This window comes from Passer domesticus, chromosome 15 (genome assembly GCF_036417665.1).
Source record: "Passer domesticus isolate bPasDom1 chromosome 15, bPasDom1.hap1, whole genome shotgun sequence".
NCBI lineage: Eukaryota > Metazoa > Chordata > Aves > Passeriformes > Passeridae > Passer > Passer domesticus.
Genome location: NC_087488.1, coordinates 5,384,438 through 5,409,572, shown reverse-complemented (window position 1 = coordinate 5,409,572; position 25,135 = coordinate 5,384,438). Strand labels below are relative to the sequence as shown.

Here is a 25,135-nt window from a genome sequence, read left to right as displayed (position 1 = left end):
TCCAGAAGGTAAAAAATGGCTTGAATTGACATTTGTGCCATAGAGGTGATGGAAGAGTCCCTGAAATGCATTTCAGCCATGGCTTCTCCCCCTCTCTCCTTCCCAGTCACAGGGCACAGCCCTGAAATACTGAGTGTTCTGCTGCTGAGATCAGTGCCATTCTCTGGGAAAAGAGTCTGCTGAGTTGATGCAGCTCACAGCTTGCTAAGCATGCAAGAGAGACAGGCAGGTCTGGAAATACAAAACCAACCTTCCTGGGGACCTCACTGCAATGTCCCTGCTGGGAGGACAAAATGCATGCATACACACACCTGTGTATGGATGGAGGTAGGTACAGCTGTTTACAGAGGGGTTTTTGTCTCCTTCAATTCAGCATCAAATATTATTCCATTATTGAAATTTTGTTCAGATGTTACTCCAGATATTTTTATTTTTACATATAAACCATATGAAACTTTTAAATAACTGTTATTGTATTGTTTATTCAAAAGTTAATCTGGAAAGTTAGTGCTACAGTACTTGGAAGGGAAGTAGCTCTGATCAAAGATGAGACACTGTGCTGCTCTTTAGTGTTCTCAGGAATTTCATACCAATTTTTCACTTTTTTGGAGGTTCCTACAAAGGGAGTTCTTGAATTCCTGAGATAAAAACAGTAATTACTATACTTAGAATAATTAATACTTGCTACAGATTTTGTGTGAGGTGAGCAAAGAATTTCAAGTGTGTCATTGGAGAGAAGGAGAATACAAAGACTTTAAGCAAAGTAAATGTAGAACTATTGTTTTAAAAGTATGCAGTTTATACAGACAGCTCTTTGGCACACCTTTATACAATGCCTCAGTCAACAGCAATTTCAGACAGCACACGGAGTTGAACCAGCCCAACCTAGCACTGCATGCTGGAGAATAATGTGTGAAGGAAACATAACTGAGGCACAGTTGGGCTGATTTCATCATGAAAACCACAGGGACACAGAGGAGAATTCTCTGTCACTTTGGCTCCAATCTGCCGTTTAGACTACATGAAACGTTAAGAAACTGCAAATTAATCTTTAGAAGCTGAAACATAGTACTACAATTCTGGGAGAGAAAGGAATGCATATCAAACTCGACCAAAAAAATTTGTCAAGTGAGATTAATCATTGAGCCTGTTATAAATTCTTAGTGTTCCACTGTTTTCCCAAGAGTTTTCATGAAACATTTATTTTTGATTGTCAGAACTCAGGAATTCTGCCTGATTTTCCCATCTGCTAAGAATATAAGTTCATCACAGTTATAAAAGCTTGATGCCTCACAAAAACTTCCCAAGCATACAGTCAAACAAGATAAAGTCATTACAACTCACTGATATAGCTGTAAACCTATATAAAAATCACATTATGCTTAATGATTAAGAAATAAATAACAATGTATTAACATAATGGATGCATTTCTGAATGGCTGCATCTCTGAATACCATGTGACATAGTGGAGTGGCAAATGATTCAAACCAAGTGCTGCTGACATCACTTCAAGAGGTTATTGTAATCAGAGACAATGTTGGACTCTGATATGTGTTGAGATCAGCCCAAAACATGAAGCAAACAAAAATAATAAAATACAGACAGATATTTCCACACAAAAATCACGTAAGATTTCATTATTCTCTTTCAGTTTGTGCCCAGGGTGGGAAACCCCTGGAAGAATTCTGGTTAATGATTTTTCCTGATTAACTCTGACAATAACTCATTCTCCATAAAGAAAACCCAGTTCTTCCTCGTTGGATCTTTATTTTGATAAAACAATTAAATTCCTAGTATTAAAAATCAAGTTTCAGCAAAATATCTCTACTAACTCTACCTTTGAATCCTGTAATTCTTATTCCTATTACAGAAATCTGTTGTAGAGGGAAGAATAGAGAATACTGCAAGGCATAAAATTGCTGGGATTTTAAAATACACCCATGAATGCATGTCAATCACTTTACAAACATCAGAACTGGTGTCAACTGGAGGCTTTAGAGACATCACGCTGTTAAGCAGCTTCTCCTCCAGTTTTTGAAGGTGGGAGGATCAATGAGAGGATGCTTCAAAAGCTGGGTACAGGTGATGTACACACTACTGATGGGAACAACAGAGGAGCTTTGGGCATGTCTTAAGGAAGAAAAGTGACAGTCTCATGAAAGAAATTCTACAGGATTATGCTTCAGAGAACACAGTCCACACGTGGATGAAGAAAGCAGCATAGCAAGCCATTTTTACAAGTTTGTGGGTTAGTCTGGTAGCAAAGGGTTTTATTTAATGTAAAGAATTGGTTTCCTAACCATGCCCCCTGGGGCCATAGAGGTTTGTAACGCAAACCTTTGCATCTGGCCAAATAATTCATAGGGACATAGGCACACAGTGGGATCTGTTTTCCATTCCTGAGCTAATCTTCACCATGCAGAACTCAAGCTTTTGTACCTTTCGTTTCAGTGTATATTTTGCATTATTTTAGTTGGCCTCTGCCTAATTATCGGCTTGAAGATCTGCCCTTTTGCTGACTTTAATGATAAATAATCAATAGGCACTACCCTCATTCACATACAGCAAGGACTAAGCCAGGTGGAAGTCACTGCTGTCCTGTGCAAGAGCAGGAGATGGCAAGCACAAACCAAAATACAAGATAACCTATTTAAACATCCCAAAAAGCCTTTTTTCTCCGTGGTGATTGAACACTGGAACATGTTGCCCAGACAGTCTGAGGTTTTTTTTTCCATTCTTGAAGCTATTCAACACTCATTTGGACAGCGCACTACACAACCTGCCCTGTCTGACCCTGCTTTGAGCAGGAGGGTTGGACTCAAGGGTTTCCAGATATTGCTTCCAACCTGGACCATTGTGTCATTTTGTGATTCTATAAAAAGGCTTTGTTAATTGACATCCTGTAACTCGATCTGGTCCTCTGCCTTTGGCTGCAAATTTAAGAGATACCTGTGATTACAATCAAAACGTACAGATCGACATTCCCTAGAGCGCTCCTCAGCCAGCAGCTTCCAGTACACACCCCTCCCTCACATCCTTCCTGCCTGCCAGCAGAGCTCCACAGAGGCACACCTGTGATCCTGGGACCAGGTGCTGGGGGCTGGCACAGCTGGAACAGCAGTTCTCCACAGGAGCTCCATGTGTGGCACAGTGGGCAGCCAAAGCCAGGCTTAGGCAGAGATCCACTTACAAAGTGTGGGAGACATTCCTGACACATCATTGCTGCTGGGGACAAAAATGTGCAGCCTGCCCTGGCCACAGAACAGACACATTTATGCGCTCTAGGAACAGGGATGAGAAAATGAAGTTGATTTAAAGATACAGGACATTTGTCAGCTAGACCTGGAAAAGTAGTATCAGCTAAGGACAAGTATCAGCTAAAACCGGAAAAACCTAAATTTTGGATTAGGAAAACAACTGCAAATATGCCAAGCTCAATTCTCTCTCTACAAACATACAAGAAGGGAGTCAAATTTAAGGCCTTGCTCGAGGTGTTGCTATAATTGTGTTCTACACCACAGATTGTAAATGAGCATTGCAGGAAGAGACAAAAAGCACCAGGGGAGACAAGGAGACACAGACAGTCAAAACTTCCAACACTTCTGAAATTCAAAGGAGGAGAGGAAGAGGCAGGCTGTGTCTTAAATTGTGGAAGGAATATTGGATTTGAGGAGCTGGAAAACAGAGTAGAGGAAATCTGATTGTACTACTCTTAAAAAAGATATAACATTGGAGAGCTTTTTCCCTTCTTTCTGAGCCAAAATACTCAATGCCATAGCTTCTAGTTCAAAAAATTCATTTTAACTCCCTTGTTTCTATGAAAACCATAATTTTGTTAAGACCGGGCATTGGATGATTGTATTTATGAACTAAAATTTATATTCCTTAGACTGTTAGAAAAGTTTCCCTAATTGTGAGATTTTCTTCTGCAGATTGGTCTAAACATATCAAAAATATTTAGCACTGTTGTGGCAGTGCTCATAGAGATTTAAATAAAACAAAAATAAATAAAATGCTGCAGTAAAGTAAACCAAAATGAAGAAATACATAACATTTGATTTTTCATGAGGAAGCAGAAAGTTGGAATTATTTTACTAGGCTTGACTGTGAGCAAAAACCCCAATAAAACCCCAAACCAATATAGGCACTATAAGAATGAAAACAATGGTTTAATCCCAAAAATGCTTTTGCACATGAATAATTAAAATAGAGTAGAATTATTCCTGCTCTGGAGTTCATGCACAAGTTTCAGGATGCAAAAAACCACAAGTTGCCATTTCATACTGAAGATTACTGTGTTATTCTGTCTATTTAAGCTTCCTAAAACTCCTGCTGATTGCAACGAGGAGTTTGCAGGAGAAGTTGATCAGTATATGATGATGCCATTCAAATCCTGCCTGTTTTGGTTATGGAATCCATTATTTGTGAGAATACCTGCATTTTATCGAGTCCCACCTTGTATTTAGCTACAGCCAAACGCAAGACACTTAGCCCTCAGTGCTAAAAGACTGTTAATGATTTCACTGAAACTGCTTAGATTTGAAACACTTCTAAAGGAAACAGAATATGACATTTCAATAAAGCTATATTTTTTGCCATAGTCCCTAAGCAATGCATGCAAAAGATCAAACTGCTGAGCACAAGCATCTCTTTGTGCAGGCCCTCAAATGTGTGAGCAGTTCTTATGAAAGGAAAGCCACAGACATCAGAGGAACACAACCAGCCCTTAGCCTAGAATAAAAATACTTTCATTCTACCAGAATTGCTCAGGTACAAAATGTCATTCAATTCTTTTCCTCTTTCAGGTGGCTTAATTTTATACAAACTTTTTCTTCGATGTAGAATGTGATGTGACTTTAGAGAGAAGAGGGATTTGGGATTTTTTAGTGTGTTATTAAGCCATGAAGAGTCAAACATTTTGCTGAGTTAAGGTGATTCACTACACTACCCTGCTTAAGCTCAATATCTATTTCTGTGTTGCCTATTTTAATCTTAGTTGCAAGTTAAACTGACATTGCTGAAGCTCTTTCCTAAGGGTTTCCAACACATAAGCTAAATTGCAGTGCCTTGTAAATGGGGTTTTGTCTGTTCAGCAGATGGATAGTGATTGATTAAGCTTCAGTGACTTGTCCATGGATATGAATTCTTAAAGACAGTGATCTGTAAAATCAGAAACCCAGTGGCAGGTTAAATTGGTAAATACTCCAGCAGTGTTCCTGAAATTAGTAAAAGTTGTGTGTGAGACAGAAGGGCTGATCCAGCTCTCTGTGTTCATGTAGGCCAACAATTTAATGCTCTTTAATATTCCACCATTTGGAAGCATGGGAATACATCTACTACTCTGGTTTCTAACATTTAAAGGACTTCAATCTCCAAAAAGGCAGATACTTTAGCAAAGTATTTGTAACTTTAACAAATTGTAGAGCTAATGACAAAGAACTCTTCTGAGAGGACTCCAGGAACTGAGGAATGAGTTCACTGAACCCCACAACCTGAAGGCTGATGAAAGAGGATGGCAGAGAAAGGTGTGCTAGGAATTGCTTTGCATGGCTCAGGAGATGTGATTCCACTCAATATTTTGAAGAGAGAGGTGTATTTCAGAGCTGAGCCAATTTTTAATGTAAATTCAGACTCCATCCTTCCAAGACTATTATCCTTATGAATACACCCCGGAGAACATTAGTTTTGTTTTCTCTTCTGAGCAGCAAACTTTGATACAAACAGGTTGTGAATCAATAAGCAACTTGTTTTGTGGCCTCCCTGTGCATTGATTCACAAACCATTTGTCTCCTTATAAACACTATAATAAAACAATTATCACTTAATAATGCACCATTACATCATCAGTAGCCAATCAGAATGCTGAGGAATTACAATTCCCTTCTCCCTGTATATTACCTATACATTGTAGTTCATTAAATTTCATAATAAATCAATATTTATTTTTTTCCATGGCTTCAGTGTTTTGGGAGCACTTATATAATTTTTCTCTACATAAACAAAAGATCTGAAAAAATGAGGTAAATCTAGATTTTAATAATCTGTAAAAAAAATTAAATGAAAAATATTGAGGAGTTAAACATAAAATTTATATTGCAACTGGTATTCTAATTTTTAGATAGAAACCTGCCCTGAATTAATTTAAAGAGCCAACCTTGGGAGCTGCTCACTGAAGTCCCCCAGTTTATGAGGGCCTGTGTTGTGAGACCTAAATGCAAATGCAGTGCTACAGACACAGCCTGATGTCTGCTGTAAGTAGAGGGCAATAATTTCTTCTGCTGATCTCATGGCCATGCTCTGATACCCCAGCCCATGCACCATCAGCCCCCCTGACTGCCCAGGCACTGCTGCCTCCTGCTCAGTTTGGGGCCACCAAGGCATCCTAACCCTCTCCTGCTGTGTTTTTCTCAGCGCTTTTTCCTTGATGTGAAATGGTTGTGGTTATCCCTGCTGGATTTTGGGAGGCTTTGGTCAGCTCATGTGGCATTCACATTTTCTGAAAAATCCCTTCAACCAGGATTTTTCTCCTGGGAAGCTGAGGGGCTTCAGAGAAAAAGGAAAACAATAATTATCTCATTTGCTTCTCCTGTGCTGCTTTGGAATGTGGTTGAAGAATGTTTCATTGCTTTGACTCAATGGTCAACCAGTGCAAATCTGTGTCAGGACTCTGGAAAGAGTCACCAGTTCTCATTATAGTCTTTTTATCATTCTGTAAGTATCCTTTCTGTGTTCTTTAGTATAGTTTATTATAGTATTCTTTAATATAATACCATAAAATAATAAATTGGCCTTCTGAGAACACTGAGTCAGATTCATCATTCCTTCCTTCCCTGGGGCACCCTGCAAATACAGTAAGCTCACCCCTCCAGCCCAGCCAGGTCTCTCAGGATGTCTGTCCTGCCCTTGCTCTCTCAGCTGGTGCCTCCATTTCCATGTCCCCTCTGAAGCTGATCTGGACAACCCCTCACCTGAAATACTGCTAATACAAATCTTAAACTGGAGGGTTTCACACACACACCATGCAGTGCTCCCCTTGTGAGCAGCTCCAGGCAGTGCATCATCCCTGACCTCTATCCTGTGACCACAGCTGGCTGTCCATCCATCCAGACTGGAAGATGCTAACTTGAATACAAGACTGCCACGAAAAGCAGTGTCAAATGCCTTGCTGATGTCAAGACAAATGATCTCTCTGCTCTCCCCTCATCCTTAACGCAGTAATTTTTCACGGGGATCAATCAGGGTGGCCAGGAATGCTTCACCTGGCAAATTCACATGACTGCTCCTACTCATTATGGTTTCTCTCATCAGAAAGACCAAAGAGGAGCTGACTGACCTGTAGCTCCCAAAATTGTAATTTTGGCTGATCTAAACACGAGTGCCAAGCACATCTAAAAAAAATTATAACCCAGGATGTTCAGAATATAAACTCTCATGTTTCTTAATCACCTTCTGCAAATAATCTCCTCTCAAATTTACACGTATAGGTGACACCTATGGCTTGCATCTAAAATGTCTTTTGGCTTTCTGTTCCAGAAACAACTGTGATTTATGTACCAATGATTTTTTTTTCCCTCCAAAAGAGAAACTTTGTTTCTTTCTTGTAAAGAGATAGTCCTAAGCATTGAACATTCCAATTTTTCTTTTTTTTAACAAATTGCCAATTTGGTCACTTGTGTTCCTATTTTTTAATAGCAATGTAAAGAGACTATGACAAAAATTAAATGTGACATTTAAAACTGTTTATTTATGGAAAAAAACCCTGTATGTTTCATCCTCTCCAATGAACCCAATAATTGGTAGGACTGTGGTGTAAAAATACCTGCCACTATGTATCAGTAATATCTTTCTCAAGAGTTATTGATAAATCCTCCTAGTCTAGAATAAACTCACTGCATGTTGTAGAAATCCACATGTGTACTATGTTGACAGTAAAATCACTCATTTGGTAATTTTTAGAGTAGATTTTCAGAAATGACTGAAACATCTCCAAAAGGGACATTCTGAGGTCATTAAATCAAACCTCCCACTGATGTTTGCAAACCTTACCTAGGAAAATTCTCATAATTTACTTAAAAAAGAGTAGATGTTACATTAAGAAATTAAAAACCCAAAAATACCCACTTGCAGGTCTCTCATCCCTTTACCTAAACCAGGTGAAAATCTGTCTCTCTTTTATCACCTTTATTCTGATTATCCATGGCTTTTTGGAGGCATTTAATCCTCCCTCCCTTGATCCTTCAGAAGAAGCAATGCGGTAGACAGGCAGATAAATGGAAAAAGGTTATAAAGGGAACTCCCTGACACAGAAAAGTCAATAAAGGTCAACAAGCAGATGTTAGCCTGACACAGCATCAAGAGCTGTGTCTTTATATACATACATGTAATGGATCATCCCCTGCAGTTTTTGGATTGTGCTGGTACCACAGATTACAGCAATTTTTGGTTGATACTCCAACTAGTACACAAGCCTTTGGACAGAATATTGTACCCTGGGAAGACAGGCTAAAAAACCTTTGCAAAAAAGTGTACCTAGGGTATTGGAAAGCACATGCTTCCCATATCTTTGAGTATAACTTTAACAGTTCTTTACAGCATATGTTTCAGAAATATTTCTTCATGTTATTATTGCATTGGTCAATTACCCTCCCTTTTGTTATCTTTAAGTAATTAACTTAAATTCAGTGACCAAGGAAGCACCTTCTGTAGTGATACAGACTCAGACTGCACAGTCCCTCTTCTGAGCATAATCCCTCCCAAAGAAAAATAAAGCCCCCTCTCAGCCTTGGTCTGGTAGCTGCATCCATTTGGGGAATTGCACTGCCTGCTTTCACTGCTGCAGCACAGGAAATTTCTGTTTCCACCTCCAGTCACAGCAGCTGCTGCCTCAGAAATCCAAGTTTAACTCCTTGCAGAGACAAGTGTGTAGTCAGAAGAATGAAGCAGGGCACCGATCACAGACTCATCCCAAAAACTCTTATACAAAAATTGCACAACAGTTCTTGGTTTTCAAATATCTGAAAGGTTCCAGCACCACCAAAGTGACAGGAGGGCTTAGCTGGTGCCAATAGTGCAATGAATCAGAATATTCCTAAAGAACAATGGTCCCTGGAGGCTACAGGAGTGCTACAGCAAAGCCACCGCAGACCTTCACATCCTGCATGACCACACAGCATTCTGCTGCAATTGCAACCTTTCTGTTACACCTAATGACATTTCCAGGCCACTTCTTTCCTTAGACAGTGATTCCTGCAGCACTGGGAAGTGATCACAGACCAACATTTCTGAGCATGCACAGGATGTTAGACAAGAGTAGTCTGTCCTGGGTTCAGCACCACACTGTGCTGCATTCACCAGCAGCATCACTGCAGGTGTTGCTCCATTTCTCTGAGCAGCCCGAGACCTACCTGCTGTTTCTGCTGCCTCCACCCTGGTGATGAGGCCACAGCACTGGCTTTTTTTGTGGTATGGTTGTGGTTTTTTGTTGATTTTTTTTTTTGTTTGACCATTGTTTTGTTTTTTTCTGAGGGTTTTTTGGTTTTTTTTTTAGTTCTTAGGGAGAATATTTTGGAAAACAAATTTGCCCTAAGCTAACATGGCCCAGCTCTTTGATGGCAGGGACACAGGAACTCCTCACCACTGAGGTTTTTCCATGTTTCCTGTAACAATTACTCGGATTATAGTCACTGTACTTTTTCCAAGTTAATAAATATTATTCTCTTAAACTGCATTATCTGCTAATTGCTGCATGGCCGTTGAATTGCATAAGCTTTTAAAATCCTCTATCACACTGAGAAAAGGCTGTGCTTGTGAAGCCAGAATTAACAGTGCATGGTAAAAGCAAAATGAGATTAATTTTGGCTATTACAAACCAGGCTCTCAGGGGAGGCTCACCCCATTCCAGGAACTTCTGGGGACTGCACAGGGTACACCAGTGATCTGAGGCAGGGGAATTCAAACAGTTTTACATGGCTTGGACCCTCTGCTCACTTATGGGAGAAATCAAGCCCCATGTATAAATCCTGGCTTGAAATAAAGTCACAGAACTCTTTGCTAATCATATACATTTAAGCACACAGACACAGTAGATGCTGACCACCAACACTTATGTTCAAAAGACAACAGTAAATTCAGACTTTAAAACACCACACAAAAATCTGTTTGCATAGAAACTGTCCAGAAAATTGTGAGTTACAGAACCACAACAGCAGCAGTTCAGATGCAACTTTGCAACAATGTGCTTTTATGTTTCTAATACTGTATTTTTCTCTGTTTGGACTAGTGAATGATTATTATTTTGGTTGGCACTATGGTAGACTTTTGTGAATCTGACAAAATAACCTCCCTAAATACATAGCAATGAGTGTTAAATTCAGCTGGCCCAGAAAAAATGGCATCTGCTTCAGCTTTGATACTTGGCTTACAGGGTGTTTCCCACTCCTCATGTCAAACATAGGATTCTATCTTCACTTTTTATTTTTTTAGCAATGCCAGTATCAAAACAATTAAAATATCTTTGAAGATGTGACATGGGAAATGTCAAGATAATTCCTTTTATTCTTTATAGAAGTTGTGCAAACCTAGTGCAAAGAACCAAGCTCAGTTAGAATCCTAAGTACTTGGAATTGCCTAATGTATCTTGCCACCTCTGTCATCTTTATTTGCTCTGATTTAGCCATGGAACCTAAATTCCCATCTCCCCCCCACCCCGCAAAGAAATTCCTTAAAAAATAAATTTCACAGTTAATTAAAGATATTTTTAGGAACTGTAAGAACCCTGAGATGTCAAAAAGGGAAAGTTTTATCAAGATGATGTTTTCTCCAGAAGAACCAAAGACTGCTGCAGTTCGAGTTGACAGAGCACATGGGCAAGACACAAGGAGCAAGCCTGAACCTGGCCCTAGGTGAAAATGAGACATGGCACAGAACAGCAGGACAGGTTAATGAAAGTTCATCCACATTATTTGTGGGGAAGGGATGAACTTGCCTCCACTTCCACAATGCCGTGGAATTCTGATTTATGATTTTAGATGTTTTTATTCCCCCTCCCTGCCTTTTGTTGAGGAAAGAGCTCACTGGTGAATCTGCATACCCTTGCAAAGGAGGAGGGAGGCTCTTTATGGCACTCTCTCTCACACGATCAAACCTAATTTCCTTCTCAATTTGCTGAGCCACTATCTCCAGTAATTGCAATTGGTCTGTCAAAACAGTTGGCATCTTGAAATAATGGAATACTACCTAGTATCAATCTCATTTCACATTGCTGACAGAAAGCATGATTTCCCTTTGTCTCTCCCATTTGCAGTAACAAACTGCATGATTTCCATTTGCACTAATAATTTCAACACACACACTTGGCTGGCCAGCATTTCAGATCTATTCCTTCATTCTTACATGGATGTAAATGTTACTTAATATCTGAAAAAGTACTTAAGGCCTCCAACACTCTTATTTTGCTTTCAAAATAAAAGACTGGAATTTATTTCATTGGCCTGGATCAATATAGAAAAAATAATTGCTGAAAGCTTGAGGAATCAAATTTTATCTTATGTTGGGCAAAACCCAAATGAGACAAATCTGAGAATAACAAATTCTTTCATTTTACTCATAAATAGTGTTGGTTCCAAAGAGACAAGAATTCTTTCCTGTGTACTTGAGATGGAAATATCTTTTCAGTCTTTTCACATATTATCTCAGATACACATTTTGGAGCTATTTCCCTACTGCCCACATGCCAAAAACTTTTGGCCTTTCACATTTAAATCTCATGGCTTCAAAAAGGGAGGCTTCATGTTTCAAATGAGAAAATGTTAGGTCATATCAATCAATGCAATATTTGGAAAGAATATTTTTTAAAGTGGGTTATGACTGATTTATAGAAGAAGAAAACTCCAGAGAAGGGCTATAAATGTAAAGTCACCTTTAAATGATCTCAGTGGAGCCTCTTTCCCTTGGCTTCTGTCCCTTCCAGCCCCTGGACTATTTGGAGCCCATCTCAGCTTGGATCCAGTCTATCAACACCTTTTACTGGAGGTCCAAAACTGTACACAGCTTCACAAATCTGAGTTTAAAGTGCCAGATAAGGGAAATGTTTGTATCTCATAGTCTACTCCCTTCTAACCACATGATCTAGTCCACTTCTGTACACCAGAAAACACTTTTTCCTTCCACTGAAGAAATCCTTATATTGTTTTAAAATTGTCTTTGGAAAAAGATATGTATTTCAAGCACTACTTTATGCACCTTTACTCATCATCTCCTTGAAGCTGAATTTTTCCAGTTAGCTGATTTACTACAACACATAGACTATCAACAAATAGATGATCAACAAAGACATTTTGAAGCATAAATGCAGTGTTAGGTTCTTTTTCATCTACTTTTTGTATACAATTAAAGAATTTATTAAGATGACATTTCCCTGCTTCCAGTTTTGTCATGAAAACAATCAGAAATTCCTATCTGACAGCAATTTCTACTTTGACTGAGCAACTGTTGGTTTTAAATATATTAATGCATATATTAAAACAGATAAGTACACAGTCTGTAACTGTGGAAAAAAGAAATCTGGAACAATTTATGAGACCCTTGTGTTAGCATTAGGACCATTTCCTCCTGAAAGGAGCCTGTTTCTACTACACCATGTTATTCCCCTTTGCTACAATCGCTGTCACAGCAGGCTCCCAGGCCTGACTTTTGCAAGATTTACAGACAACACCCCCTGACTCCTTACTGAGCTAAAAAACTGTGTGTGATCAAAACCACCTAATCAGGCTGCTACTCTGACTCAGCTGACCCTGGCTGCTCCTGTCAGAAAGGCCAGGGCTGCTGCAGCGTGTTGCACAGCAGAGCTGAGGAACACGCAGGCCCTGCTGCACTCCTTGAATCATCACACAGCGCCTCACGGCCTGGAGCTCAGCCTCAGAGACCCTGCCACTGCACAATGCCCACCAGTGCTACAAGAAGTTGTTGGCATCCCCACATTTGAAAGTACTGTATGAGAGTACCCTGTTACTTTGCATTTTAATGGCTGCATAAATTAATATGAACAGTCTTGACACTGGTTCTGTTCCTTGTCTGAGTACTAAACACTGCTCAAGAGTGATTGCCAAGCCATATTTTCCCATTGCTTCCAATGGACAAAATTATCCTTCTCCAAATGCCAAGCTTCAGAGAATTTCACTGGACCTCATATTTCCCCCATTTTCTGTTTGGCCAGCACATTTCTCCAGTATGAGATCCACCACCCCCACTGAACACTATTTTCCCTTTTTCACATCTGATGGCTGAAACGGCACAGAGCAGCATGTCTTGGGAGGAAAGCCATGGCATATTTGGGCATATTGAGCTGTCCCTGAAGAGCCCCTGCACTAGAGTTCTCTGTTTTCCTCAGAAGAGGAAAGGTTTTTGGCCTCGCCTTGCATGCTGAGTGCTGTAGCTGCCCCATATCTCAGTAGCCCTCACTGGCCCCCTCAGTGGGTCAGAGCCTGTCTCATCCCAAAGCCCCACACAAGATGTGCTCCCTGAGGGTCTGGCAGAGGGCAGGACCACTGGCTGCTCTCTTGCTAACCCAGACCAACATGTCCCTGGCACTGCTGGTGTCTGACTCAGTTTCAGGGCTGCTAAAATTCAATCTGAAAAAAGCCCAAAATCCTCTCCCAGCACAGTAAGGATGTCAGCACGTGTCCAGTTTGACCCGAATTCATCCCAGCTTTTGAGTTTAAGAAGTCAGTTTTTGAGGGGGCCCTGTCCATCTGGCAATGCTTTAACATTTCCTAGGTCAGACTCTCATATCAAGTACAGTGGCAAAACAGTTTTAATTTGTTTTTCCTTCCCCCTATATACACACACAGTACTTCCACTGTCTGTGCTAAGCAGCAGGATGAAATTAAAGCAGACACTCCAGAACCAAACAGTGAAAATCTGCATACCAGATCTTCACATCTCTAAGTCTGATCTCTATTACAGGCTTCAGAGAAAATATTATATTTCTCTATTTCTCTGTGTTCAGTTTTCCACCTGCAGAATTAATATTACAGTATCTTCTTATTTCTTAATTTTTGTCTCACGTATTTAAATTATAAAACTCAGTCTTGAAATTATTTCTAACCTGTGACTTTACAAGTCATATGGCATATGAGAATTAGAACAATACCTACTCGAGGCAAGCAATACAAAGAAGGGAATTAGCCCTATACTGACATTTATAAAGTTTTAGCAGATACCACAATGTGGTGGCTCTGGTTTTGCATACTTGCTTGTGTTCCTTTTGACAAATCTTTGCTGAAGCAAACACATACATTTTCTCCCAAAGTATTTCCATTGCCTTGTGTGCAATTTTGGTGGAATGTCCTTTCTCAGAAAGGACGAATTCACATCCATTCATCTACAATTCATCAAGAATTCGACATGGGAAATTTTCATAAGTGCAAAATGAATCTGTTTGACCTCAAAGTCCCTTGCACAATAAGTTTTGAGTCTGAAGATATAAGATTAGGAGAACTAGAAAAGCAAACCACTCCATTTCACTTCCTGACATGTTAAAATGCAGATAGATCTTTTGAATATGTTTTTGTTATATTTGTTCATATTTCTATATACACACACAATATAGCAAGTGAATTTTTTGTAGGGAAACAATTTTCATTTTGATGACTAATCTCACAAGGAACCTTGAAAAATATCTTCTGTCAAAAAATCAAAAGTCCAATCCAGACATCCAACAACAACATCAGAAAAACTTTGGTCATACTTCACCAGAGTCATCCCAAACCATTGTAAATGAATCATGGAATAAGGCTGACATACCTGCTGCATCACTCGTGTAGGACCAAGGTCAAAAGTGTTCAGAGTTTGCCAGCGCCAGGGTAAATGTCTGTGTGATTTGGACAGTTCACCTGATCTTTATCTTACTTTCCTCCCTGAAAAAGAAAAATGAAAAGGCTTCCTCAGCAAAAGTAGTTAAGTACTACAGTTCAGCAAGATGTTACATGAAAAACAGCAAAGGAAGGTATTGATGATCCTAATAATTATGGGCAAATAATAACATACTTGATCCAACAATCTACAAGCTAACTCAAAATGTTTGGTATTGACTGCAAGTTCAATAATTATCTTAGCAGTTATGATACTACACAGAACAAGATCTGCATCTCTTACAATAAAAGTAATTTGCCTTTTCTTGGCATGCAAAAGATGTTGCCCTTACAGCAGTGGAAGGGCACCCCTGGAGTGGACACAGTGTCCAGCAGTGCATCCCCTGCTGTTGGAGCTGCCAGCTTGAGTGTTTGAGCACAGCACCCCATGCAACAAATACCATTTCACATGTCACAAATACCGTTTTAGTTATGCCAATATTAAACAGAATTTAGTTACACCTGCAAGCATGGAACTATGAAAAATTATTTATAACCCTGGCTTTATGACTGAGTGACAATCAACACAAACATTTGTGTGCTCCTGGCCAAGAAGGGTTGTGTGCCTCCTTGCCAGGTGCTGCACAGGGAAGTCCATGGACTTAAAGCCAAACACCTAATGAGACAATTATGCCCTCACAGGGTCTTTGCCTTTCATCTCATTCAATGAGAGGTGGGGATGCATTTTTTGCTGTAACAGAGTGAAATGTTCTCTCCTGCTTTCCCTTCTTTCTTGCATGACAGCACCATCTGTTTATAAATACATCACTGGAATGACAGTGCTCTGATGATGTACTAATATAATACATCATCAAAGTGCCATCAGTGATGATCTAATGATGTATTAGAAAGCTGTTTATCAAAACCCTGTTGCTCTGATGATGTATAGGTGCAATACATCACTGGAATGTCTTGCACCGGTGGCACTGCACTGATATAGACCTTGTGGGGAAAAATGGGTCCTGCAAGGATTCAGCAAGGCAATGAAATGCAGACAGGTAAAAAAGGACAATGAAGGAAATGCACAGTCAAATGTGTAAATGAATTAGATTCAGGAAGAGTCAAAGGTGAACAGAAAGAGACAGAGGTTTTGGACAACTGAGTTTCTAATGAAATTGGATTCATCAGCTGCAGAAACAGACACTTGGTCACATAAGTGGAACAATAAAAAAGAAAGCCAGGAAAGACCCAGATTATTTATAATCTGTTTCAGAGCTCAAATCCCAGTTCTCTTTCACTCTTTCCTCTAATTCTATTCTACAAGGAGGCTCAGAAAATAAACAACTGGGTTTAAGGTATGAGGTAGAACAGGAGTAATTGACCCAGAATGCCCCATGTGCCCCACAAATTGAGTTTTAGAACACTTAAGTTAAAAGACTTTTCATTGTTGAATTTTTTTGTTCTTATTGTTTCATTGGTTTTGGGTTTTTTTTTCCTCTTTCCCCCACTTGACCCTGCACTTCCAATTGCATCCTTCTAGTGCAGCACATTGCCTTTTTGACTAAAAAAGTGTGGATAAGACATGAACAGATGAAATAGAGAAGCTGAGGACGGCACCATAAAGTTCCAGTCAAAGCTCACTGCCTTCCCTCCAGTTTATTGCTGACCATGAGGTTAAATGAATCACAGGATACATGGTTCATAATTCTTTAATTCAAAACAATTCTCTTTAGCCTCCACCTCTCCTTTAAATGAGCGGATGGATTCTGCTTGATTTTTTTAATGGGCCCCCTTAAAAAGATGACCCCTATCAGAAATAACTTTTTAAGGCTGAGAAAGAAAGAAGACTGAAACATGAAGGATGCAATGGCTGCTCCAGCTGAGAAGTTCCCACACCTTTGCACTTAAAGAATGCAAAATTTCTTGAGGTTGTTTTGTTTGGGCTTTTTTGTTGTTGTTGTTTATAAAGGACATTTTTCTTACAGACAGGCAGGAGGCAGCTGGGTTTGTTTTGCTGGTACAAAGTGGGTCTCATAAATTTTCAACAGCCATCATAGTAACAAGCTCATTGTATTTTTTTCCTAACCTCATCATTATGCATTTCAGAGGTTCTTCACAGGCTCACAAAGCATTTTTCAACCAGTGGAGAAAAAATGTCTTTAAGTGACCTCCAATGAAAAAGTGACCAGGAAAGGGTAACTCAGCATCCCCTTTTGACAAGTCCAAGCCACATCTGGGTGAGGCTTGGAGGTGCAGGAGACAGTTGTGCCCCTTCCACAGAACAGTCATGGGCCATTTCTGTGCTGGGGTGCTACAAAACTTAAGGCCAGGTGTATGCACACAAACCTCAGTGTCACATTTTCAGTGTGTTCCTAGGAGAGGAACACACACATGCTAAAAATTAAGAACCCTAAAAAAGTCTAAATTTGGAACATGATAAACTAACACCTCATTTTCTCTGCTTTTTACTATTTTCATACTTCTAAGCCTTTGAGGAACATGTCAAAGGTACAAATCTATCAGAAATCAGTTTGGTAAGTTTACCAGTTCAGGACAACCAACACTTTTTCATATTAAACAAAAGCAAAAGACATTTTTCAACAGATCTTGTAATTTTCTGTTCATGAACACTCTTGCAAAAAAGCCTTTCCTAACATTGTCACTCAAAATTACCTGTTCTTTCTCCAAAGCAAATTATTCTCGTTCCATGGACTGCTTAGTTACAAAGTGCAAGTAAATCACACAATTCTCTCTGCAACGTATTTGAATAGAATATATCATTTAGCATGTGCATATTTGAAGTTCTTTGTGTGACAGCAAAGCACAGAGATCATGCAATCAGGAAAAGAAAGAACAGAACTGCCAAGTCTTACGTACCCAACATACATATTTACATCAAAGTACACAATGCTAACTCACTCACAGATTACTCTGTTTCAGGAAAGATTTATTGTTTCAGACTTAAGTTTTTCAGAGTGTTGCAGTTATTTAAGAGAACATGATTTTCTGAGGCAAAGACAATTCTCTTCCACAACTTGGGACCTGAGAATTCGGACATCAAAACCAGAATATTGAATATGAATACTCAGGCCTTGATGCTCAGAGAAAGAGAACACAAATACATCATGAGCTTTGGAAAAATGAAATGTAAGCACACAGCCACAAATATAAAAATTAAGTCATTGAAATACTTATCACATGTTTAATCAAGCCTGTTTCCAATAACTTCATGTATCAGTGATGGAGCAACCCATAGTGTTCAAGGGCCTAGAGAAAGATAATATCTTCTCTTACATCAGTTGATTTAAGGAAAAAAATAAAGAAGAAAAACTTTGAGGTTCTGAGCCTCTCCATGAAGCTGATGTTTATCAGGTAGTTGCTATTTCAAATGTGAATTTTTCCACCCTACAGGCTGCACTGTTGCTCAGACTGACCCAGCTACAGAAGCTACTTGGAGAGGCCTGGACTACTGGAGTTGGGTGGTAGAAAGAGGGTTTGGTTTTCATGACTGATGCCCATGAAAAATGTTCCCAAGACTGACAGGAGCATTTGTTTCAGTTTCACTTACAGGTACCAGTTTGAGACTTTGGGGCTGTCACAATTCATAGGAATGCTCTCATTCCTGTGGCTGCAGACCCTGAAGAAGTCTTAAAATGTCATGAAAGTGAGAATTGTACAGAACTGTTGTGTCTTTATTCTAAGGGCAGGAAAAGAGCAATTACCAGGATGGAATGATTTGTGTGATCTGTTGGAGGCCACTGAGCAGCTCTGAGCTAAACTGGAGGACAGAGAACTAAGCCAGGTGCAATAACAATCTTGTTAGGATTCACGCTTTTCTCACAATTATTTTCACCTGGGGCCACTGCAAAGATGAAGAGCATGATCACTTTTCAGGGAGGAAGTAGGTGTTTCTTGATTTAACTTCTTGGTCCTTTGACAGAATGTTTGATTTAAGAGACACTTTGAAGACATGGATTCCAGCAACACATACAGATTTGAAGGTTGGAGGGGAACTCCTAAAGAGTTATGGCAACTTGCCCAGAGAAACTATCAGTCACCCCAAGAGATGTCATACTGCCTTTTCCTGTCAGGGCCACCTGCTGTAACAGGATCCTGTACATTATCTCTCAAGTGCTGAAACTGAAGTATTTAACAGCAGGTATCTGAAGAAATAGGTACAGAGACAGTTATTAAGCCTGGACCTTAGCCTGTACAAGAATTTTCTTCTACAATGCTATGAATCACCAGAAATTCTGATCACCACGCAGCCTAAAGGTTTCAATACAACAACTATGAATAGAATTTTGTGGATTTTCTATTTTAGTGCTGTTCCTGAATAGACACAGCATGAGCAAGGCCACAGACACTTCTTGACACCAGCCCCATGCCACTGTGCCCTTAAAGCCCTAAAGAACTCAACACTACAACACCCAGTTTGCAGGGAGGCCCTGAGGCTGGGATGTTTTGAGAACCAGCCCTGGCAGGGAGAGGGGCAGCCCGAAAACGGGGGCCAAACTGCCAGTGCTGCTCAGCAATGCCAGCTGCCAGCATCAGCCAGGATTTCTGCAAAGGCAGCAACACACTGATGGGCTAATTACAAATCAGCATCTGCCTAATACTGTAAAATTGAAATTCTGATAGTTCTAAAGCAGCCACAATCCTTGGAAAAGTGGGGGCAGTTATATGGCAAACTAGAAGAGATTTCTGGAATGCCAGCAAGTGCCAGCATTAACAAAGCCACCAGACAAGCAATGCTCCAGCAGTTTGAGCTGCCTGACCACTGAAATAAACCCTGCTGAGAGTGCCTAACTTTTTGTCATTAATTACCAAGAGAGCAGAATTTAAGGAAGGATTGAGGCTTTAGTTAAATAAATGGAAAATAGCTAAGCAGAAGTCAACACTTGTAGAACAGCTTTGTAAGGGTTTTTTTCCCCTTTTCGAAAAATCCAGAGGCATACGACAACTTCACATACAACAGAATCAATGATTTACCACCTCATTTCATTTTTAATTTAATGGTTCTGTTCATTCATAAAATAGAAATACTACAAGGTGAAACATGGACTGAAATTTAAACACCTCATTAGAGTTACATATTATTTTGTCTACCAAATATATTGCTTTGTCAATGAAACATGCTGGTTTATGCGAGATCTCTACCAGGCTGTTACTTTACAGTTATTTGTTTGGGTTTGTTATTACTCTGCAGTTCCCTGATCTACACGTATATAATTTGGTTTATGTGTAGCACACTCAATGATATTATAATGATTTGTAAGGTATTTGTATTGATTTCACTTTACAAAAAAAGTCAAAATGCAATTAATCATAACACAAAGAGACCTAATGCAATCTTTAGAGTTTCCTCCATAGAAAAACTTATTGAAAAGAGATGGGATCCAGAAAAACATTTTGGTTTTCACATTTCAGTTTGGTTTGAAAAAATCTGATTGCTGAAAATATTTGATCAATACTTGTCACTTCTGATTTGTCATTTCATAATAGCTGCAGATAAAACTCATTGTAACACAGAACTGAAAGCTACCAAGATCATTAAGTGGATGTATCTAATCCATAAAAGTTCTATAAACAAAATTAATTCTTGTGTTTCTAACCCTTTGAAGATAGAAATTACAGTATCAAAACAAATCTGAATCTAATGAATGCAGAAAACAATTTGACTTCTATGAAATTGCTCCTCTTTTGTTCAAACTACTTTTCCTTCAGAACTTTTCAGCAACTTCCTACTTAAGCCAAACACCTGACTGAACTCGAAAGATCATGGCAAACTGGAATTTTACATACAGGAAGAAACCCTAATGAATGTGCCAATAAGCCTCCATTTAATAATAAATGAGATCTCTAATAAGTCTGCTAAATAACCACCTGGTTTCTATAGCTCTGTGCACTGGCAGTTATTACAGTGCTGGGGCAGATACAAGCACTGCAGACAGAGCAGGAAGCCAAAGGATTCAGCAAAAATCACAAAAAAGAAAAATGGTAAAATCACCACAAATCATACATGTTGCCCTTCTATTTAGCAAATCAGTGCTCAAGAATTCACATTTGGCAACAACTCCCCTGCCTCATCTGCCTGAGTGAGTTTTTCTTCAGGTAACAGGAGCTGTTGTCAGACAGCTTCTTGTTCTTTTGGGCTGCATTTGCAAAGGATGTAGGGGAACAAACTTGTCACCAGAGCAGCACACGTGCTGGGAGAGAGTACAGTGTAAACATGGCAAGTAAAGCTTAAGGGAGCTTTTGCTAGCAAGAGATGACAGATGAAATTTTAGTGAAATAATATTGGTCAGCATCCCAGCAAAACTCAAACCCATAAATGAAGGAACAGCAAACAGAAGCCAGGTCTTTTCCCAGGATTTACATTGTTATGATGCCAGCCAGAACCAAGTCAAATTCATCAATTGAAATAGCTGGTTATCAGCTCACAGGAGTTTCAAGTCGTGCCAGGGAGTGAGCCAGACGACCTGTTTGGCATGTATGCCTTTCTCCCCAAAATTCCTGTGCTCTCAGCTGCTCCCAGCATTCTCCAAAACCACCTCTGCAGGGTCAGCAGCACCTCAGACCAGCCCAAGGGCTGTGTCTCCTGTGCCAGGTTCATAAATGGGAGCCACGGCAGGAGCTGCACTTCCCTCTGTCCTTAGCCTGACCTCTCCTCCAGGCTTGCCCTGTCCCTAGGGAAAAACCTTCAATAGCTTGAAGCCACACCATCAGCAGAGTCAGACAGTTAATCCATATTATAACAGCACCCCACTATCTCCATAAAAGATACATATAACTGAAGAAGAACTGAGGGATGTTTTCAAAAATTACATGTAAACTGCCTTTCTAAAGCTCAATTTTACCTTATTTTTCTGTTTAATGGAGAATTGCCAAGCTTTTCAACAGCTTTCTCTAGGCTGCCAGGAAACTGAAATATCAGTAGTTGAAACCCCAAAATACGTTTAGCTGGTTAGGACTGTGCAATAACAAGGTCATGTTAAATTGGTTTTGCTAGAAGCATTTATTCTACTGCAAAATAATAAAGACAGTATTTGCAACTATAATAAAAGCAATAATAATGGTGACAAGTTCCACCTGTTCCACTTCTTATAAATTAGAGCTTGTGTAAGCCTACCAGAATAAGATTGGATTGTATATTGTGACTCTCATAAAAGCAATAGAATTAACAGCTCAATCAGTAAATGAGAGATAATCAACTATTTTCTTTTTTAATGCAAAACCCAATGTAAACCAGTATTACTGGCACGCACTATGGAACAACACTTTTTGGCACATAAAAATCAACATAAATCTAAAGTGCACTGCAAATTAATCTACATATTTATGCAGAATGAGTAACCTTCACAGAAAATATATTTAACAGAAATCAATAGAACTGTCTGACACAACGGTATTTTACACTTGTAAATCAACGTACCTTCTATCCAGAATTTAATAACATCAAAAAATGAGATTTTGAAGCAGACCCCAATTTTTCTCTTAAGTTGATCTATTACAAGCAAACATTGATCTCTCCAGGACACCATCAGGTACTAACATGGACAGAACTGAACACAGGTTAAAATCTGTACAGAAGAAGAAATGGAGCCCTGCACACAGTAGGTGCATGATTCCTGATCACCTTTGGTACCTTCCTGCAGCCCTACACATTATTTTGGGATTCAGATGCCCTTTGGGTTAGGCATCCCCTGGTAGTTGACTTTACATTCTGCTGGAAATGATGCAGCTACAAAAGTGCTGTAGCTAAAGTCACCAAACAAAGCAGCCCCAAATTTAAAAATAAAAAGAACATTTCTCACAGCTAAAAACCTTTAGCAACAGAGTCCCTTCCAAGGAGAATAACTGCAAGCAGAAATTTTTCAAATGGATAAATTGAGACATGGGAAACTAAATTAACCTTCCCAAGATCTCAATGAGCCCATGTGAGATTTGTGTTTTCCCCAAACCAAAAACTAAACCAGTTTTCATGAACTTCAGGGAAAGAACAACAATGAAAACACATTTTAAGAAGTCTGTTTAAAACTTAACCAATAATAAAGGACCTCATCCTCCTGTAAATTTGGGATTACCCCTGATATTTTCTAAACCAATTCATAGACTTCAACTTATCCTTGATTTATGGTTTCAAAATTGTTAACCTAACTAATGAAGCAGTGAAATAATAACTTATTATCATCAGAGCAAACATCTAAGCCTAATTATTAATATTAGTTTTTAGTGACATCAAAATGATATTCTGATTTCTAGCAGCAATCTAGTGGGTGAGTGGTGGGGACAATTTATCATGGAAGAAGGAAAAATGGTACATGCTGTCACATCATGTATCATAGAAGTATCAAAATTGCTATGGAAACTGTGCACTTTTTATAGAGTAGGCACATAAAATTCACATAATATGTCAGAGAATAAGTTATCACTGTCCTGAGGCTGTAATAAGATCTACACCCTTATTAGTGAAAAGTTTTGACAGATTTTGTTTATAATGAATACTTGTAGCCAATGAGTTTGAGTCAAAGTCACCCTTTTTTGACCCATCCACTTGCTTTCAGGTTTCTGTCTCCCTTAGATACAGTGAGAGTGCAGAGTAATATAATTTCCAATGGTTATTAGATTCCATTATAGTCACTTGTGATATGACAGGGAAATCATCCATATTCAAAATTATTAGGAGGAAATACCATCTTGGTCTTGGATTTTATTCTTGTATTATACAGACCTATTCTTAGCATTTATTTGTGTTGTTTACCATTTGTTGTAGAAGAGAGAACATAATTTAGGATTCATTTGAGAAGACTGCAAATAGAAAAATCTAGCTTTCAGCACAAAATGGTTTAAAGCATTTCCTGTGAAGAACCTAAACACTGGAGCCCTTTGCCACCCTGATCTCTGTGTGACAGGTTTCTCATTGATTGACAGCATCTCTGATGGGTTAGGTTGGAGAAAAATGAGCTTGTTTAGGAGAGCAGAAGATACTACAATTAGGTTTTTGCAGTCCAGCGAAACAGTGACTGCTGAAAGAAAGGAAAGTGGAGAAAAATGGTTGCACGTGTAACACCCTGGGGTGCATGGGTACATTTATCACCTTGTTTTATATGACACACTGGATGAATGTTGATGAAGATTGTCAGCATCAATGTCAGGGAAAGCAATTCCATGAATAAAAGAGTGTGTGTTAAAAGACTCTCCACCAGGAGGAAATTCACATTATTACTTTATCTGCTTTGCTCCATTTTGTAGGTTGTTTATTTATTAAAGATAATTGTTTTATATTTTATTTTAAACATGGGCTCCTGTTTACTGAAGACATTGCTCTTATGGTAAGTACAGAGCAGCAGACTGAAACCTTGGAAAATAAGAAAGGTTTTAAAAAAGCCACTGAGCACACTACAGCAACACTGAAAAGTGCAGAACTGCAGTACACGCAAATGTTTACATTGCTTACATATTCTGTTGATGTGTAACATATACATTACACTGTTCTACAGTAGTCTATTGTCATTAAACCTCATTTGATCAACTAACAAGAATTTTAATTCTTATGTATCATCTTCAAATGATATAGGAAACATCTCCTAGAAACCTGAATTTTTGCAATCATTACTGTGTCCTACAAATAACCCATCACTGTCCATTAAAACAATAAAAACAAACTACACTCAGCAATTAAAAAATCCCAGATAATAGAAAATCCAAAGCAAACCAGAAGAAAACAAACCAAAAAAAAACCCACCCAAACATACAAAAGAGCTCTTGATGTACTCCCAAATTTCTTCAGTAGAAAAAACACTTAAACACCAAGATTTTAAATATATTCTGGGGTGAAGGTGGACCCACCCAACCACAGCCATGCTCTGTCTCACACTCATCTTTGTCAGGAACCCCAGGGCCCCAGGGACCTCCCTTGTGCAAGAGATCCTTCCCTCTCCTCCCCACGTTGCCATGGTCTGCTGCACCTTCACCTCCTGGACACCTCCCCTACAGGGCATGAGGAGGATTGGTGTTCTGCCTGAAAGGGCCTCCACAGTGTGACAACAAAATCAAATTAAATGCTCAGAACTGTTTCTCCCAAGGTTACAGCATGACCCGAAGAAGGGCCCAGCTCTGCCTCAGTTGACCCCTCCACCTCCCAATCCCAAAACATCCGCCATACTGCGGGTATTTCCATGGGTTCTTGTGATCCCAGGGACAGTGTCTGACATGTACCTACAGGACTCCAAGTTTTCAGCACTTGGAGCTTCCCCTCCAACCTGCACCTTGAAGGGATTAC

The 25,135-nt window shown here is 39.3% G+C and overlaps 1 long non-coding RNA gene across 15 annotated transcripts in view; it reads right to left on the bottom strand.

Moving 5' to 3' along the window:
- Positions 1–25,135, bottom strand: part of LOC135281386 (uncharacterized) — a 270,224-nt gene that overhangs the window by 228,376 nt on the left and 16,713 nt on the right. For all 15 annotated transcript variants that reach the window (XR_010348041.1, XR_010348043.1, XR_010348044.1 and 12 more), the window contains exon 2: positions 14,804–14,916. This is a non-coding gene — a long non-coding RNA (uncharacterized LOC135281386). The remainder of the gene's footprint in view (positions 1–14,803; positions 14,917–25,135) is intronic.